This window comes from Gigantopelta aegis, unplaced genomic scaffold, assembly GCF_016097555.1.
Source record: "Gigantopelta aegis isolate Gae_Host unplaced genomic scaffold, Gae_host_genome ctg2430_pilon_pilon, whole genome shotgun sequence".
Taxonomy (NCBI): Eukaryota; Metazoa; Mollusca; class Gastropoda; order Neomphalida; family Peltospiridae; genus Gigantopelta; species Gigantopelta aegis.
Window position 1 is genome coordinate 92,465 of NW_024532924.1, and position 13,912 is coordinate 106,376.

General features: G+C 33.4%; 1 pseudogene; it reads left to right on the forward strand.

Moving 5' to 3' along the window:
- The first annotated feature begins 520 nt into the window (after positions 1-520).
- On the forward strand, positions 521-4,287 carry LOC121391444 (annotated as a pseudogene).
- The last annotated feature ends 9,625 nt before the right edge of the window (positions 4,288-13,912 follow it).

Consider the following 13,912-nt stretch of genomic DNA (forward strand, 5'->3'; position numbering starts at 1 on the left):
TTCTTATCAGATTTATGAGGAGATAACTCTCCTACACTGCCCATTCTAATCATAGAGTGTCCAGTAATACCGTTTGCTTCACTAGGGTCTGTTGGATTAAGCAAGTTTGAGTCACTTTGTGAGCGATGTCGCTGTTGTAAACTTGTCTGAGGATATTCGTAGGCAACTGTGGCCATTGTCACGTCTCTCCTTTTTATCCTCGGCGCAATACAAGCAGGACGGGGGTCAGATTACTGGCTAGTGTGGGGTGATGGGTCTAGAAAGGGACGACAAACATTCTGTGATAAGTGGGGGTGTGATTTTGAAATTTGGACACACCCCCTTTCAATCACCTCCACCTCTTAAACATAAGTAAGGACATTAATTAGAATATATTTACTCTTTCTTTGTGTTAAATTTAAAAGGATCTTTTATATTCTCTAAACTAAGTTAGTTAAGTGTTTAATATTATATTAGTATATTTAAATTATTGTTTTATGTACATCATATCCCATTCTTTGATTTGGTTACCATAGAAACCATGGACGTCATCCAATCCCCTGTTCCAGCTGAACCAATTCTTGGGTCATTGTATCAAGTTGAAATGAGTGATGGGGCGTGGCATGTAGCAGAGATCATACAGAAGAGAAATAATCCTGAGACAAAAATTACAGAATATTATATCCATTACAAAGAATGTATGTGTCCATTACAAATAATGTATGTGTCCATTTTGATGTGTATATGTCCATTATAAAGAATGTATGTGTCCATTACAAAGAATGTATGTATCCATTACAAAGAATGTATGTGTCCATTATAAAGAATGTATGTGTCCATTTTTGATGTGTATATGTCCATTATAAAGAATGTATGTGTCCATATAAAGAATGTATGTGTCCATTTAGATGTGTACATGTCCATTTATATATTCTTTGAATGGTGTATTAATCCATGTATCCATTATTAAACTGTCTGTTCTTTTAGTTAATAGGAGAATGGATGAATGGGTTAATGTTGATAGGATAGATTTAGCCGAGGAGCTATAGAGGACACGCCCAAAGAAGACAGTTTTATTAGACACCTTAAATGGAAGAGAGAGAACTGTCACTCGAAATATTAAGCGACGTCATGATGAAATAAATCACATACAGAAAGTATGTGAAATGGATAGATGAATGGCCTAATGGACAGATTGAGGGATAGATGGATGGCCTAATGGACAGATTGAGGGATAGATGGATGGCCTGATGGACAGATAGAGGGATAGATGGATGGCCTAATGGACAGATAGAGGGATAGATGGATGGCCTAATGGACAGATAGAGGGATAGATGGATGGCCTAATGGGCAGATAGAGGGATAGATGGATGGCCTAATGGACAGATAGAGGGATAGATGGATGGTCTAATGGACAGATAGAGGGATAGATGGATGACCTAACGGAAAAATAGATGAATAGGGTGATTGATGTTTAAATAAATTATTTTACTTGTTCCGTTAGACATATGATGAAATGGACCCTACTACAGCTGCTCTTGAAAAGGAACACGAGGCATTAACAAAAGTTAAATACATTGACAAAATCCATATTGGAAAATACGAAATTGATACCTGGTATTTCTCACCTTATCCTGAAGAATATGGTAAACAGTCCAAGTTATGGATTTGTCAGTATTGTTTAAAATATATGAAATTTGAGAAGACATATGTTAGTCATGTGTCTGAGTGTACGTGGCGTCAACCACCTGGGAAAGAAATCTATCGTAAAGGAACATTATCTGTGTTTGAGTTAGATGGTAAAGATCACAAGATATATTGTCAGAATTTATGTTTACTGGCAAAGTTATTTCTTGACCACAAGACCTTGTTTTTTGATGTGGAGCCATTTTGTTTTTATGTATTGACTGAAGTGGATCGTGAGGGTTGTCATATCGTAGGATATTTCTCTAAGGTTGGTCACATGATCTGTAAGTTAAATCATGTGATGTAAGTTTATGTCACAAGATTTGTATCACATGATTATTCACATGACTATAAACTCCAACTAGTAGTTGAATCACATGACTAATACTTAGGTCATATGATGGTCACATGATCTTTTTTTTAGGAGAAAGAAAGTTTGGAAAGTAACAATGTAGCATGTATCCTGACACTCCCTCCCTATCAACGCAAAGGTTATGGTAAATTTCTGATAGCCTTTAGCTACGAGCTCTCTAAGGTAGAGGGGTGTGTGTTGGGTCTCCTGAGAAACCGCTCTCTGATCTTGGGAAATTGAGTTATCGAAGCTACTGGACTTGGATATTATTAGATGTCTTAAAAAATGCATCAGGTTACGTGTCCATAAAGGATCTGAGGTATATCTATATCTCAAATATCTATCTACATATATTGTACTGGTGTTCTGTCCAAACTATTCTAATTAATGCTCACTTTCTCCATGCAGTACCATGACTAGTATAGCACCAGACGATGTCCTCAGTACATTACAAGCACTCAATATGGTTAAATATTGGAAGGGACAACACGTAATATGCGTTACACCAAAAGTTGTCGAAGACACATGAAAAAGCGCTCAATATCGTAAACCTTTGTTAACAGTTGATACTGACTATCTTCGTTGGGCGCCACCTTGTAAAAAAGTCAAGGGTTACCAAAAAACATTAATTATAAGACAGCTCCTGTAATTAAATAAGCAATTAACAGTCATCCCTTCTCTACAATTATTCAAAAATATATCCTTTTTTTAAAATTCAAATAATATTAATATTAGACATACAAAGAAATGAATTAAATTAAAGGGGTTAACAATTAAAATTCTCTATGTCTAAATGATCTTAGCATGTATAACTTAAAATTACAGGAGAAATGTTATACATAGATAGGGTTTTAAAATTGAAAAGATTGGATTTCCTAATAGGGGTATTGTCATAATTATAGATATACAATGTCTATGTGAAAAAAAATAAATTTGAAAATATATTAATTTATAAACCACGACAAGTGGGACATACAAACTCTGTCAAGAAACGTGCTCGACAATTTAGTACTTTAACGCACATGAGTGATACCACGTCTCACATGACTGACACATGATCATGACTGTACGCCAATCAGCTTTTTGGTACTTACAGGACTTGGGCGGACATTGTTTTTCTGACGGTCCAAGTTCATGGACATATCGTACAATAGGTGATTCTATTTGTTCAAGTTCTATAAGTGAATGGATGTATGAATAAGTATAAAATGGATGAATAGAAATAAGTGTATGGATGAATATTGGATTGAATGGATAAATAATTTATAACTGATAGACACATGATATTGTTATGGAGAAAGAATGAGTCACAAGATGGACTTATCATTAACTTACCCCTTTTTTTCCGAGGATTTCTCTTCCTCCAAATATCAGTAGCTGACGTGTCAATTCCTTCAGCAACACAATCAGTAGCTTTTCTTAACCTAATCTGTCCCTCACTAACATTATCAGCAATTAAACTGACCAGTCCTTGAGTTGGTAATGTTAACGCATCCCCTTCTCTTATTTGTGGATTATCCTCATCTTTTACTGTTTCTACATCTACAATTGCTTCATCAGATGACTCCACATTAAAACTTTTATTATCTGAAATAATTGCAGGGGTTTGACAAAAAGTAACCTTCCTCTTTTTAACTGGTGGAGATTCTAAAGTGAAAATATAACAATTTAACAACCTTATCTTGTTATATATCACCATGGCAACCAATATACTTATTTAAAATTAACACATTAATAACATTGCTATCCACATTATTGTTGCCATGGAAATCACTTACCAGTGACATCTTTTTTTACGACGACTTCTTCTTTTAAGTGGACTATTTCTGCTTGTAATTCTGTTATTTGGGTCTTGTAAGTTTTTGCTGTTTGAGCTAATAACTGGTTATGTAAGACAGCAGCTTCTTGCATATGTTTGGACATTTCTCGTCGATTTAAGACAACCTCACACCCTGCCCACTGATACTCACATGGGATGTTCTTCATGGGACATTTGTCCTGAAGATGAGCATGTAAAACCTTTTTGGGCATAAATACATTACGATCACATTCATACGGACAAGGTCTTGGAAAATGTTTCACACACTAGCACGTGGTCCCAGAATGTGATATGTCTCCCTCCCAATTACAGCCTTTACCGGTCATAGTACATTTAACAGGAACACTTAAACGAAGTTGTGTTAGGATACGCATATCTTGTTCGTTCTTACAGTTTTTTCTCACAGTGCATTCGCAAAACGGACAGATTTGACTATCGACAAGCGAAGTAGGGTCCTCCATTGTTGTACAAAGCTCGGGAAAGATAAATAAAACGAGCCACACCCCTTTATCAAGCCATTCAAATAATAACGTCTTGTGATAGAATTATTATATTGCGTCCGGTAAATTAAAAGTAATACGGTAGGAAGTAAGTGTGGCAATAATAACTTATTAATAACTATTAATAATTTATTAATAATTATTATAATAAGATAATAGCATTTTATAGTTTAGTTCAAAATGCGTTTATTCTTCCACTTTTGTTTTCTTGGCACTTGGTTCATTGATAACATAATTTTTGTCACTTTCTTCGTCCCAGAATTCTGCCAATGACTCGTCTTTACGAACCATGAAGAATCTTAAGAAACGCAAATTACGATCGAGTTCTTTCAGACGACGCATATCCTCAGGATCAAGACTGACGTTAGTTGCTTTGAGATTCTCATGGACGCGTTCAAGATTAACAGTCTATTAGCAAGGACGACAATACCACGATGTATCTGATAAGCAATGGCAATCTGCATGAATGGACAAATAATTAGGTTAAATGGATCTATAAACATCAAATGGATATATAATCCAATTAAAATAGATGTATATTTACACAGAATGGATGCATAGAAACATAAAATGGATGTATGTTCACCTGTGCTGGTCCAACATTATGTTTCCTAGCAATTTCATTAATAACAGGATCTTCTAATAATGAAGGGTCATCTTTGTCTTTTCCGGGACGTCCAGGATTTCCGAGGGGACTATAAGCCTCAAATACAATACCTAATTAAATAATACTTATTTATATATTCATAGCAATAATATTGCTATGGCGATTTTCAATAATGATGTCATTTACCTTTGCTCTTGCAATATTCAAAGAGGCGTTGTTGTTGGAAGTAAGGATGACACTCAACTAGAAAAAATATTAAAATGTAATTATACAAAGCTCCTGTAATTATTAGCTTTAATTATGAGGGAATATAATATAAATATTAGAATATGATTATAATATTTTTACTATATATATAAGATATCTCTTACCTTGGTTCACAGCAGGAACAATGTTGGCTGTCTTCAACAAATTCTCAGTCTTAGTAATAGTAAAATTTGATATCCCTATTGCTCTGACTAGACCCTTAGAAACTAACTCTTCCATTCCCTAGATCAGTTAGAAATAAGAAAATAAATATTATAATTATTTTTATTGTAATTACCAGCCAACAATTAGCAATATTCTCAGGGGTATATCCCAATTTATCCTCCTCTTTCAATTGACTGAGGATTGCATCCCTTGGTAAAATCTTGTGGCCAATGTATCTAATGAACACCCAATGTCACATGACTATAATAATGTTGCTATGGTTACCAGATAAAGATCAAGATAATCCAAATGTAGGTTCTTGAGAGTCAGTTGACAAGCTGGAAGAACGCCATCTTTAGAATGTTCACTGTTCCTGTAGGGGTTAAAAATATACTCCATCTATCAATCCATCCATTAAAATATTTATTCATCTATCCATCAATCTTTTCCTTATCCATCCATCCATCTATCAGTCCATCTAACCAGAGTTTTGATGTTACAAATATATCTTCTCTCTTACAGACACCTTCACTAAAGCACTTTTGAAATGCTTGCCCAACCTCACTTTCATTGCCATAAATATGAGCACAATCAATGTGACGGTAACCAGCTCTAAGAGCTTCCTCAACAGCACTAGATACTTCATTAGGTTTGGAAAGCCATGTTCTAAGGAATGGATGTTTGCATTAGTTAATAGATGACAGAAGATAAATAAAACGTATGGACAATTGATCAATGCATTCATAAATGGAGAGAAATCTTTTTGCATTATATTTTCAGACGTGGTATTGTTATTTGTTACATGTGAAAAAAAGGACCAGCTGCACCCACACCCATAAATATTAGATCTCTCTCACCCTAAACCAAAGATTGGGATCTTTGCTCAGTATTAAGAGTAACTTCAGTGACTTTATCAGTCATAGTGACAATATATCTATAATAATGAGATGAACAAGTCTGTGCAATCAAATAACGAGAAGAGACGCAAGCCAGAAATGACTCAGCATGTGCTTGAGCCACTCCCCCAAAATATTATATAGGAGTGTCTCAGTGATAAATACTGACTATATTTTACTAGTTATTAATTTATATTATTAATTATTATTTAGAAATATAACAGCTATTGTGATTTTTGTTTTTAACTTGATAAATATTATTCTATATATAATTATTAACAACTTATTGATATATTGTGATATAATATTCTCCTTAACAACAGAATAATACAGTCAAAAATAATATAGTGCTAAAGACTATGATATGAAGTTATAGTTGAAGTAATGAAATGATGATATTTATGATAAATATAATTATAATAATTATAGATTACATGCAATGATGTCATTTTGTCTCTATATTATATAAATAAAAAAATTTGACAAATGTCCTCATTTACCCTTGTAATGTTACCATAGCAACCATTACCATAACAACAGAAGCATGCATCCATTTCCTTTTTTATGTGTCCATTTAGATTTAAAACACTGTCTGATTTACATACATCTCATGAATTAAACACAAAATTAAAAATTAAAATCAAGGGGCCGGGGTGGAATTTGAAATTATTGATATCAGCAATGGGGCCACCTGAAAGGTGACCTTTCATGTTATGTCAGATTGACATGATACTCTGCAAATATGATATACTTTCCATTCATATCTTATTGGTATAAGATGTTGTTACTTACAACATCTTCAAGTTTCAACATTTGGATGCATATTGGCTTATGGAGTTCTAAAAAGCTATTTAATATGATCTCCTCTGAGACTGCAAGAGTTGCTGATTTGCTATGAGTGGTAATTATATTGGATAATTCAATAAACTCTAATATATTTATTCCAATAATATGAATATATGTTAAGAAACCTATATGTATTGTTTGTACTTGTATTTAATTATAGACAATTATGTATTGTTTATTGTATATATATAATTAAGTTAGGTGTTAATGAGTAGAGTATTGAGGTCACCTTTATGTCATTTGTTTGTCTTTTGTTCTTTCTATTGTGATCATTTTTATTTTAAATCTGTTCAATTAAAACTATCAGTCACTAACATATTCATGTACTCATTTAGTCATTGCTTTCACACTTAAAGTTAATGAATACTTGTTAACAGAAATAGTTGTTATTTGAATGATCATGTATTGAGAGAGAAAGTGGTCTCATTTCAACTTTACAAGTATAATTCATCAGTTTACTTGTAAGCAGACATAAATATATGAACTGGTTGACAGACAGTAACATTGTAGTTTTAATGTATTATAGAATAGAAGTAGCATACTACCTACAAATTAAGCAACTGTCTAGAGAAGATGTCAGGAATTAGTATAGTCAGTTCATGTTAGAACACTCCATTGAAATGTGAACTTAGTAATAATAATATAATAGTCTGTATACACATCATATATAAAATTTATAATACTTCAGAAACAGAATGGATTGTATAATGTTACATAATGTAGTGGTGTGATCAGGATAAAATGGTAGACATTATATAACAGCTATTTGGTTTGTCTGCAAGGACTTTTAAGGAAGTTACGTGTGCAATGTACTCGTTGGTGGCGTGATTAGTTGTAATCAGCCCATTGGCCAACGGATATAGCAAGAATGTTAATCATGGTGGGCTGTATTTAATACGATAGACAGTTTCAGTACAAAAATCAGACGCGTATTTCTTTCTCTATAGTTGTCATGGCTACTCAACCTCCTTCTATAACAGAAGTGTCTCATCTCGGAGGTGATACCAGGACAGTTTATTCTCGCTACTCCAGTAACTTTAGTAAAATTTATGATAATCGAGATGCTGAACTAGAAGAAGTTGCTAATGATATCGCACGGAATTATTATGATTTAGTGACTGATTTTTTTGAGTATGGTTATGGTTTGAGTTTCCATTTCGCACCAGTATTTACTGATAAGACCTTGGCCGAGTGTATTTCTGACTTTGAGTCTGAGGTAGGACGTGATCTTCATGCAAAACCAGGAATGAAATTACTGGTAAGTTCAAAGACTATTCTTATTTAGCACAGGTATTGATTGTATTACATATTGTGGTGCAATACTTCTTCCCTCCTCTCTCTTTCTTTATATCTAGGACCTTGGTTGTGGAGTTGGAGGTCCAGCTCGTCAAATTGCTAAATCTTCAGGAGCACAAATTTTAGGACTAAATATTAGTGAATATCAAGTTAAACGTGCCCGTATACACACAGAGAAAGCTAACCTTCAACATCTTTGCACATTTCAAACGGTACAATATGTAATTTGACAAGATGAGAATTATTAACTTTCAAGAAGGCCATGCATTACAATATACACAATCATTACAATAATATATTATATGTATATATGTATTAACTAGTGAAGCTTGTGTGTGTTGGTTGATGCTATAAAGTTGTCCTTTACAAAAAGTAAACTTTTAATGCATTATTAAGATACCATATTAATTCAAATGTTACCACTCTCTTTCTAAATACAGGGCAATTTTGGGAACATGGAAAATTTTGATGATAATACATTTGATGGAGCATATGCTATAGAGTCAATTATTCATTCTACCGTCATGTCAGTTACTTATGGGGAAATTTTCCGTGTGTTTAAAACCAGGAGCTTGCTTTGTTGAAAGTGCATGGGCCATGACTGAGAAATATTTACCTGATAAACCCACCCACCAGAAGATTAGACAAGACATTATAGTTAGTTAGTTATGCAATTTATGACTTTAATAGTTAATTCATTTTCTTTGCTTCTCTATTTATAGGTTGGTGGTGGGGTTCCCAGCATACACACAACAGAGGATATTTTGTCTAAAGTTAAAGAAGCTGGGTTTGAAATCCTCTATTCATATGACTATCGTTTGAAGGGTGACCTTTCTTGGTATGGAGGGAGAGAGAGAGAGAGAGAGAGAGAGAGGGAGATAAAGGGGAGACGGGATTTAATTCCTCTTTTTATATGACTAGCGTTTAAAGGGTGAACTTCCTTAGTATGGAGAGAGAGAGAAAGAGAAATGTATTATTTTGATGTTGTCATTCTACAGGTGCACATTCTTGAATGGCAAGGGATGTTGTTCAATTCAAAGTTTTCGTGTCTCAACTCTCGGACGTACCTGTACTCATGTATTACTAACTGGTCTAGAGCTAATTGGCATTGTACCCAAAGAAAACCACCAAAGTCCACACATTTCTAAACACATTGCTGATGGTCTCATTGAATCAGAAAAAGTGGATATCTTTACTCCTATGTTACGCATTGTGCTCGTAAGCCACTCTCTTAAGGAAACATCAATGAATGAACGTAGTATTAAACACATCACACCACTTTGGAATACACACATTCTTACATTAATGCATGACGCTACTTGTTAAGATGCTGACGCTTTTGTGTCTACTAAAATTAACACATCACACCACTTCACACATTTTTTATGACTGATGCATGGATAACTTTATACATTAACAAAATATGTAATAATAATATATTTTACAAGTAGTTATTTATTTATTAGCAGTTATATTGCAAAAACAAATTTAGAAAAATTCTATTATGTTATCATGTTTTATTGGAATTTGAAATTTATTGTTTTTGTACTAATAAAAAGAAATCTTGTATTTTACAATTTATGCCATGGAAACCACTTACCAGTGACATCTTTTTTTAATGACAACTTATAATTGGAATATTTCTGCTCACATGGGATGTTCTTCATGGGACATATGTCCTGAAGATGAGTATGTAAAACCTTTTTGGGCAGAAAATACATCACGATCACATTCGTATGGACAAGGTATTGGGGAAATGTTCACACACTAGGACATGGTCCCAGAATTGCGATATGTTAATAACTATTAATAATTTATTAATAATTATTAATAACATACATAATAGCATTTCATTGTTTAGTCCAAAATGTGTTTTTCTACTTTTGGTTTCTTGGCAACATAACTTTTATCACTTTCTTTGTCCCAGAATTCTGTAAATGACTCGTCTTTACGAAGCATGAAAAACCTTGAGAAACGCAAATTACGATCGAGTTCTTTCAGATGACGCATATCCTCAGGATCAAGACTGACTTTAGTTGCTTTGAGATTCTCGTGGACACGTTCAAGATTAACAGTCTTAGCGAGGACCACAATGCCACGATGTATCTGATAGGCAATGGCAATCTGCATGAATGGACATATAATTAGGTTAAATAGATCTATAAACATCAAATGGATATATAATCTAATTAAAATAGATGTACATTTGCACAGAATGGATGCATAGAAACATAAATGGAGGTATGTTTACCTGTGCTGGTCCAACATTATGTTTCTTAGCTATTTCATTAATAACAGGATCTTCTAATAATGAAGGGTCATCATTGCCTTTTGTGGGACATCCAGGATTTCCGAGGGGACTGTACACCTCAAATACAATACCTAATTAAATAATACTTATTATATATTCATAACAATAATATTAAATAAGAAAATAAATATTATAATTATTTTTATTCTAATTACCAGTCAACAATTAGCAATATTCTCAGGGGGTATATCCAAATTTATTCTCCTCTTTCAATTGATTAAAGGATTGCATCCTTTGGTAAATTTTGTGGCCAATATATTTAATGAACAATGAGTGTCACATATGTTGCTATGGTTACCAGCATTTTGTATCTATTAAGGAATTTGACAAATGTCCTTCATTTACTTTGTAATGTTACCATAGCAACTATTACCATAATAACAATTACAACAAGCATACATCCATTTCCTTCTTTATGTGTCCATTTAGATTTACAACACTGTCTGATTTGCATACATCTGATGAATTAAACACAAAATTTAAAAAAATTAAAGTAAAAGGGGCCCGGGGGTGGAATTTGAAATTGCTGATATAAGCAATGGCCACCTGAAAGGTGACCTTTCATGGTATGTCAGATTGACATGATACTCTGCAAATATGATATACTTTCCATTCATATCTTATTGGTATAAGATGTTGTTACTACAACATCTTCAAGTTTCAACATTTGGATGCATATTGGCTTATGGAGTTCTAAAAATTCTGAAACTATTTAATATGGTCTCCTCTGAGACTGCAAGAGTTGGTGATTTGCTATGAGTAGTAGTTATATTGGATAATTCAATAAACTCAAATATATTTATTCCAATAATATGAAATATGTTAAGAAACCACTGTCTTGAAAAGTGACAAATATATTTATATATAAACTTTGACAGCCACGTGCACACACAATGAAGACATTATATGTAATAATATTATGACTGATAATGTTTGTAAGATGACACTGTTATAGTTTAATATCCTATTGTTTCATGAGTTATTTTAATATGTATTGTTTGTTCTTGTATGCAATTATAGACAGCTGTGTATATATGTATTGTTATGTAAGTGTTAATGAGTATTAATTAGAGTATTGGAACAATTAAAGGTCACCTTTGTGTCTTTTGTTCTTTCTTTGTGATCCTTTTTACTTTCAATCTGTTCAATTAAAACTATCAATCGAAATCTAGTGATACACTGTGTATCTGTTTCACACTTAAAGTTTATGAATACTTGTAAACAGAAATAGTTGTTATTTGAATTATCATATATTGAGAGAGAAAAGTGGTCTCATTTCAAACTTTACAAATATAATTCATCAGTTTACTTGTTAGCAGACATATATGAATTAGTTCACAGACAGTAACATTGTAGTTTTAATGTATTGTAGAATAGAAGGTATAATAAGTAACATTAAAACATATTACCAAAAAATTAAGCAAAACTGTCTTGAGAAGAATGTCAGGAAATGTTAGAACCTTCTATTGAACTGTGAACTTAGCAATGATACTTAGTAATAATATATAATAGTCTGTCTACACATCATCTATAAATTTATATACTCCAGAAACAGAATGGATTGTATAATATTATACTATGTAGTGGTGTGATCAAGATAAAATGGTAGACATTATATTACAGCTATTTTAAATAGTTTGTTTACCAGGATTTTTAAGGAAGTTGTGTGTATAACAAAGCCATAATTTTATTAAAATATACTCAATGCAGACACTGATGTAGCCAGTAATATTAGTGGTTCCATGTTGGTGGCGTGATAATAACCCTATACAACGTCATAATCAGCCCACTTGTGTTGATTGGGTCAATCATGGTGCGCTGTATTCAATACAGTATACAGCTCAGTATAAAAGGCTAACGTGTATTGGCAGAAAAAGGTTTCTTCGTTTCTTTCCCTAAAGTTGTCATGGCTACTCAATCTCCTACCATAACAGAAGTGTCTCATCTTGGAGATGAAACTAGGACAGTTTATTCTCGTTTCTCCAGTAACTTTGGTAAGATTCATGCTAATCGAGATGCCGAACTTGAAGAACAAGCTATGGATATCTCAGAAATTATTATGATTTAGTGACTGATTTTTATGAGTATGGTTATGGGACGAGTTTCCATTCGCGCCAGTGTTTAGTGATAAGACCATGCCTCAGTGCATTTGTGAATTTGAGTCTGAGATAGGACGTCATCTTCATGCAAAAGCCAGGAATGAAATTGCTGGTAAGTTCAAAGACACTATTCTTATTTAGCACAGGTATTGCATTACATATTGTGATGCAATATTTCTTCCTTCCTCTTTCTATATCTAGGACGTTGGTTGTGGAGTTGGAGGTCCAGCTCGTCAAATTGCTAGATCCTCAGGAGCTCAAGTTGTAGGACTAAATCTTAATGAATATCAAATTAAACGTGCTCGTGAACACACAAAGAAAGCTGGCCTGCAACATCTTTGCACATTTGAAATGGTACAATATGTACATTTTACAATATAAATTATTATTAAGGCCATGCATTACAATATACACAATCATTACAATAATATATATATATATAGTATTAACTAGTGAAGCTTGTTGTGTATTGATGCTATAGAATTGTCCTTTACAGAAACTAAACTCCTTTTAATACATTATTAAGATATCATATTAATTCAAATGCTATCACTTTCTTTCTAAATACAGGGAGATTTTGGCAACATGGAAAATTTTGATGATAACACATTTGATGGAGCATATGCTACTGAGTCGATTTGTCATGCTATGGACTTGTCACTTGTTTATGGGGAAACTTTCCGTGTGTTAAAACCAGGAGCTTGCTTTGTTGAAAGTGCATGGGCCTTGACTGACAAATATATACCTGATGACCCCACCCACCAGAAGATTAAACAAGATATTGTGGTTAGTTAGTTATGCATTTTATGCCTTTAATAGTTCATTCATTTTCATTGTTTCTCTATTTATAGCTTGGTGGTGGAGTTCCAGTATACGCACAACAGAGTTTATTTTGTCCCAAATTAAAGAAGCTGGGTTTGAAATTGTCTATTCATATGACTATCGTTTGAAGGGTGACCTTCTTGGTATGAAGGGAGAGGAGGGAGGGAGGAGGGAGAGAGAGAGAGAGAGAGAGATTTAATTTTGTTTATTCAAGAGAGATCGTTTGAGAGAGAGAACTTCTTGAGAGAGAGAGGAGAGAGAGAGAGAGAGAGAGAGAGATTGGTTTAG